Genomic DNA, 7,844 nt, shown 5'->3' on the forward strand with positions numbered 1-7,844 from the left:
GAGAGAGAGAGAGAGATCCTAGGGTTCTGCTTGTATTGGAATCTAGGGTAGGGGTGTGGTAAGAGAAAAAGCAAATGGACCCAAATATCAGTTATCCAGAGAGCCTGGACTGAGAAGCAGCCTGGTTCTTTATCTAACCCTGAGGCTGGCAATGTGTTTGTTTTAAGATAGCCATCTTTGAAGTAGATACCTAGAAAATCAAAGTTTAAGGCTGATACTTGCATTACAAAAAGAGAAAAAACAACTATAGGTGACAACTCTTTGGAATTACTTTTTATATTGAAGATATTATTTACCAATTGCCTTTTAACTTTCCTTTTTAAAGTCTTGTCCTCTATAAGGTTATAAACTTGATTATAATATTGGGTCACATTCCTATCTTTTAAAGAAAGAAAATGAAACATTATAGATATTCAATACATATTTTTCATAATGAAGTTTTTAAAAATGAAGCATATTTATTAGTATTGTATTAGTGAAATAATGAGTTTTTTGACTATCTTCTGATAGTCTATTTTATAGCGTATGAATATTTTCTCTAGATGTGTAAATGAGTGTTTTTCTCAGTGACAATTTTGTTGCATCTTGTATTATTTTAAAACAAGATGAAATTATATGAAATAACAACAAAAGCAACAACATAAAGTCTCTATCCAGAATGTAGTTTTTGAGATGAGAGGAAAATAGTGCAACTGGTTATATAATTAGTCAGTTACAAAACTTTTCCTGTGAGCAAATAACGATCCATCTCAGTGAAATGTGCCAAGTGAGACCATTCCAGCAATAACCATTAAGGCTCAGAACAGAGAAGCTGAAGTACACCAAACAGAAAGAAAGATTGACTCATTAAAAGTAAATTCTCCTTCCCCTGTAGGATACTCTTGAACACTCTCCTTAATATGGAGAATTCTAAGTGACATTTGCAAGAACCTTTTATAACTCAGACCTTGGATAAATTGGAGAAATGATGGGTGCTAGATGCACACCGGAAGTTTTAGGCTTTATTCTGATTTTTTTCTTCAGGAAAAATTCTTAAATAAATATCTTAACATAATTTGCTATTATATCTAAGTATGAATTGCTTTAGAATTTTGAAAACTATTATCCTATTTGTGTAAATTAGTCTTAATTTATATTTTCATTTGACAGATATTTTGATTAAAACAGATTTTATAAATTGTACCAGGTTAGGCCAGTATTACTGATATTTAACATTTTTTAACTTGAAAATTTATAATGTGAAAAACTGGCATTCATTGGAGCCATTTAATAATGGCGTCAGGGCAGCCATTCCAGAGGAACTTCAATGCGTGTCTTATTTCTTCAACCTGTGGAATGTTTGAACTCCACAAAATAATCTTTGGTATGGGCAAGAGCAGCATTGTCTTCGGAAGGAAAGCAGATCTGACTATAAGACTGAAAATTAAGGATGGTGTTTAGAATTAGCACCACCACGTATAGCTTATCTACTCTCATAGAAATTCCTTCCTTGGCTTATTAGCACCAATCCAAATTTTTTCCGTTTATTAATGTAATTATTTCCCTTCCCCTTTACTATAAAAACTCCTTGTCTTCACCCTATAATTGGTCCACTATTTGGGTTCTGCTGAGTCAGTATTTTCCAAAGAGCTATTCTTTGATCTCAAACACTTGTTGTCTCTCGCTATCTTTTTTTTTTTTTCAGTTAACAATAACTTTTCTAGTTGTATATCAGACCAAAAGGAATAAAGAATTATATTATGTGGAGACAACTTAGTCATTTAGGTCAATTACTTGATATTACTTGGTGATGCAGCCTATTTCTTACATACTGAATTATTTTTCTTATCAATAATTCTAACTTATAAATATTTTATCATAATAATTAAAACTCTTATAATAATCTGATAAGAGGCATTTATATTGTTTCAAGGTTTACTGAGCAATTCTTTAATATATATATCATATAAAAATATAAGCTATTCAATCTGATAAAAATCTATAAACAAAGGTTGTAGATTTGTTTTAAAATATTCCAAAGGAAATTTTAGGAGGTCTTTGTAAAGACTGTGCATAAATACCTTTATATAGTAAAAAATATATTAAAATAACATTTATGATTATGGAATCTACATGTTACTTTTTAATAAAGTACTATAGACAAATTCTAAAATTATTTATCTAATAAATTATTTTTTTATTCTAGGAGAATTACTTACATTGAATACTTTATCCAATATTTCATTTCTCTCTATAATGAAGCATGACGTAAGTTAACATTAATTTAATTTATTTATACTGATTTACCCAACAATATCCTTCCATTTTAGGCAAGGTGACTAATTTATAATTAAAAACATTACTCATTTGAATGTGAAAAACTAGTATGATTACATAGTAAGTTATTATCAAAAATTGAACCAGTAGTGAATTGGAACTGGCTTTTACTGGCTTGGATGAACTGATTTGTTAGAAAGAAATTTTATGAGCAAGATGTTAAAAACAGCTTGAAGCTGGTCACCATCATGGCAGTATTCTCACCATTAAAATCAGCTAATGCTATAAATCAAGACCTGTCCTCCCCAGTAATTACTGAACATTTACCAGCACATCATTGACTTGGAACTTTTTGAGGATGAAAGGGAATATATTTAATAATTAAGATAAAACGCAGGGTAAATCAAGATTGTTACAGGTAATACAACCATATGGTGATCTTCATTGGATCACACATTTGAAGTTATTATTAAGCTAATGACTGAAGAAACACAAATGAGACCCAGAAGGGATTTACTAATGCTGCTCTCAAATCTATTCTTTATTCTATAGATGGTATGATATTTTTATGTGATATAGACATTTTCTCTGCCTAAATTATATAAAAGCATCCCATGCCCATTAGGCTGAAGCCCTATCTTAAATCCTATTGAAAGGTTTCTTTCTTTTTTTTTCCACTTATTTTAATGTATCATGTGCTCATTTGACATCAGGAATTTGGACATGCTCATCTCTCTGCCTGAAATTATCTCTAATTTATTTCAGTAGCTAACTCCTACTTACTCTTTCATGATAGAATATTTTCTCTAGAATAATCCTTTTTTAAGTTCTGGTTTGGATTTTTTATTCATCCTCTCTTTCTCAAAACTGGAATTTTCTTCTACTTCAAGGTCGTTCTTTATCAATATTCTTTGTGTGTTCCATTTTCCACTCAGTTTTTAAATACTGCAGCCCCTGGAGGTAATTCATAGAAATATGTTTCTCTAATAAAAGTCATCTTAGATTGAGGTCAGTAGCTTTAAATACTAAATTTATATTGATTACTCCAAAATGCATATCTTTGGACCCAACATCTACCCAGAATTCAAAACTCATATATCTACACTGTTGATTTAACATTTTAATTTTTATAACTAATAGATCTTTCTTTCCTGGAATGTCACAATCGAATTTATACCACCTAACATGATTCCTTCGAGTATCCCTGATATCAGAAAATGAAAGCAACTACTGAAGGTCTCAAGTAAAAAATCCAAAGTTATTTTCAATTTTTATCTTTTTAATTGCACCCGTGCTCTCCACCAGTGATTCCTATCGACATATTAAAATTCTTTTACTCTGCTACATATCCAGTAATTATTAACCTAACAAAAATCATCAAAATCATCTTGTTTACATCTTCAAAGACTCTCTTTTCAAAAAAGGTCGCATTCATAAGTGCAGGGGTTAGGGCTTTAACATATCTTTTTGGAGGACACAATTCAACCCATAATATCACCTCCTCTGAGTGTGCTTTATGTAAAACTCATTCATATAATGCAGTATTTACTTTTCACTATAATAGTTGACATTATTTTATTTTTTATATTTAGTTAGCTAATGGTTTATGGTAAGTCTTCCCCCAATAAAGAATAAATTCCAGAAGGGAGTGATTGCGTTCATTTTTGCTCTTGTTGATTTTCCTTGATGTTACTTAGAGGAGTACACAGCATATAGTATATACTATAAAATTGGTATATGTGTATATGAATTAATAATAAGTTTATTATAATATCTGTTTATCACTAATATTACTATTATTATTTATTATAATATCTGGAATATATGTGTACCATTTTAATTTTGACTTAACTTTATAGTTAGAGTTTTCTACTTAATTCAAATGGTACACATATATTCCAGATATTAATATTAATTATAATATCTGGAATATATGTGTACCATTTTAATTTTGACTTAACTTTATAGTTAGAGTTTTCTACTTAATGACCAGTCAAGCTTATAGTGAGGTTTTTTTTTTTTTTAATCTAAAAGAACATAAGTGCAATTCAAGAGTGAGTCTCTCTCCATTACATTAATGTAGCACGCAATTCAAATTTTGGCAGTATTCCCAGGTAATTGGGGTTGCAAAGTCATCTTGTCCTCTACATCTACGTATAACGGTAAAACTTGAATCATTGTGATATATTGCAATGTTGTTAAAAAGAGTTGACCTCATTTTGAAAGACCCTTGATTATTTTTATTGACAGGTGCCATTTATACACAGGAAAATTATTATATTAATTTAAAAAAGATAAATCACGGAATAAGAATTAAAGCTACTACACATCTATGGGGTGAAAGATAAAAATTGTAATTAAACAACATGCTATTTTAGCAAGAATTTAATGTTATTGTATATAGTATCAATGAGGTAAGATATAGAACTAGATAATTTTTGGAATTATGTTATTTTAGTAAACTATATTTCTACAAGAAAAGTGAACTCTAAATCTATTAGAAATTGGCCTACACATAGTGGTTTAAATTTTCAAGGTTCTCATTGTTTGCATATTCTAAAAAAAAAGTTCATTCATAATAATTAGAAGATTTTCAGTTCAGCACAGTGCAAAAGGTGTCAATTCTACTACTCAAAGTAATTTAGAAAAAAAAAATGAATATTTTCCTAAGCAAATTTTAGTGATTAAAAAACATCATTTGTTTTGAAGAGTTTCACTAGGAGAGGAAAAAAAAATCATTGGTTTTTGAGAAAAAGGGACTACGATATTTTCCTTACACAGTAATATATTCTCAGCAACAAATTTTAAAGATTTAAAATTGATGAAGAGATACAGCATCCATTTATGATCAAAACACTTAACAAAATCGGTATAGAAGGAAATTACCTTAGCATAATAAAGGCCATATATGACAAAACCTCAGACAGCATTATACTTAATGGTGAAAAACTAAAAACTTTCCTTCTAAGATCAGGAATAAGGCAAGCTTGTCCAATATTGCCACTGTTATTCAATATAACATTGGAGGTCCCAGTGAGAGCAATCAAGCAAGAGAAAGATATAAAAGGCATCCAAATAGGAAATGAAGAAGTCACACTGTCACTATTTGCCGATGACAATCATGCAAATATAGAAAACCCTAAAATCTCCACAAGAACACTACTAGAAACCATGAGCAAATACAGTAAAGTTTCTGGATACAAAATCAATGTTCAAAAATCCACAGCGTTCTTATACTCTAATAATGAAGTGTCAGAAAAAGAAGTGGAAAAAATAATTCCTTTTGCAATTGCAATGAAAGGAATAAAATATCTAGGAATAAATATAACAAAACACGTGAAGGACTTATACAATGAAAACTATAAGACCCTACTAAAAGAAATTGAAGAAGATACAAAGAAATCGAAAGGTATTCCATGTTCTTAGATTGGAAGAATCAACATAGTTAAAATGACCATAGTAACTAAAGCCTTATACAAATTTAATGCAATTCCCATCAAAATTCCATCGGCATTTTTTAAAGAAATGAAACAAAAACTCATCAGATTTGTATGGAAGCATGAAAGACCCCAAATTGCCAAAGCAATCCTGAGGAAAAAGAACGAAGATGGAGGTATCACTCAGCCAGACTTAAAATTGTACTGCAAAGTGACAATAATCAAAACAGCATGGTATTGCAGAAAAATAGACACATGAAACAAAATTGAGAGTCCAGAAGTAAATCCATATTTATATGGACAAATAATTTTCTACAAAAAAGCCAAAAACATACAGTGGAGAAAGGAAAGCCTCTTCCTAAATAGTGCTGGGAAAACTAGAAAGCCACCTGCAAAAGAATGAAACTAGACTGTTGTCTATTACCACACACCAAAATTAACTAAAAATGAATTAAGGACCTGAATATAAGACCTGAAACAATAAAATGCATAGAAAAAAACATAGGAACTAAACTCAAGGACCTTGGACTTAAAGAGGATTTTATGAATTTGACCTCAAAAGCAAAGGAAGTAAAATCTAAAATAAATGAATAGGACTCACCAAACTAAAAAGCTTCTGCTCAGTAAAATTGATGAAGCAACAGAAAAACTTAAAAAAGTAAAAAAATATATATATATATTTTGGCTCTGACTGTTCAGTAAAATAAAATTTAAATTTTAATTGCAATAGAAATTAACAGTATTTATTTCTCAACCCGATACTGTTGACATTTTGGCTGGATAATCATTTGTTGTACAGAACTATTTTTCATGTGATTGGATGTTTAGTGGTATCACTGACCTTCTACCTGCTAGTTGCTAGTAGTAAAATCTCACCCCCATTTTTGGAGACAATTAAAAATTTTTATAGATATCATCAAATGTTAATGTGAGTGGGGTAGGGGAAGAAATTACTACATTAAAACAAACAAATTTTTTCTGCCATACCAGATTTGTGATATGCAAGCATATATGTGTTCTGCCATTTAAGCAAGAAAAAAACAATCTCCAAAAAATCAAAATCCAAGCTTGTGCTAATCATGGAATAATGTAGATACATTATCTTAGCCAGGTGGATAAGAAAATCCAAGCAGATAATTTATTGTCAAAAGAGAAATTATGGTTTGGGGTCAGAGAAAGCTCTAGAGAAACTGACCAAAGGGATATCCAAAATTTACTTTGAGAACATACCCACAACTCAGAATATACAGAAAAGTAAAGTTTCTTCTGAAGTTGAGCTTACAATAAAAATTAAAGGATAGTGGTCATTGCTATTATAAGGAAGAGTCTTAGAATAAAATTAATATGATTAATATTCTCAGAATATAAAAATAAAAACTCAAAAAAAGGAATATAAAATAAATGTTTTAAAGAATTAAAGTGATAAAATCATGAATAAAAATAATTAAAAGATTATGGTACCATGAAACAAGCATAGATATTTTTGAAAAAAGGACCAAATGACCATCCCAGAAAAGAAATATTTTATTGTAATTAAAATTTTAAAAGATTGATTAAATTAGATATAGTTCAACCGAGAATCAATAAACTGGCTGAAAAAATCTAAGGAAATTTCTTGAAATGTATTCCAAGGATATAAAGCAATGAAAACTTCAGAGAGGTTATGAGACAAAGAGGATATTATATACATGTGCAATCTACATATAACAGAATGAATAATTAAGAAGAATAAAAAGGGGACTCTAAAGATTCCATATTTAAAGTGATATTGTCTAAAACTCATGAGAAATGGAGAAAAACATGTCCTAAAATGGAAAAACATAGAGGTGAGAACTGAATAAATCAAAATTAGTAATATAAACTTAGATCCTGTAATACACCAGATGGAGAATGACTTAAAAAGAACCAATAATTACGTGTAGAGGAAAAAGAATTAAAATTCTGCTTGCAGAATTATCATATTATTAGAGGCCAGAACACAAAGATGTCTATAATAAATTTATAAATTGCTCAAGTAATACCATACATTGCTCAAAGTTCTTAGCAAATATACCGGCAATACTCCTTACCCATAAGTTTGCATTTCATATAATAATTAACTATTATTTTAGTTGTAAGTCATCATATTATTTTATTGTTTTAGTCAATGCA

The sequence above is a fragment of the Pteropus vampyrus genome, unplaced genomic scaffold (genome assembly GCF_000151845.1).
Source record: "Pteropus vampyrus isolate Shadow unplaced genomic scaffold, Pvam_2.0 Scaffold21, whole genome shotgun sequence".
Classification (NCBI taxonomy): Eukaryota; Metazoa; Chordata; class Mammalia; order Chiroptera; family Pteropodidae; genus Pteropus; species Pteropus vampyrus.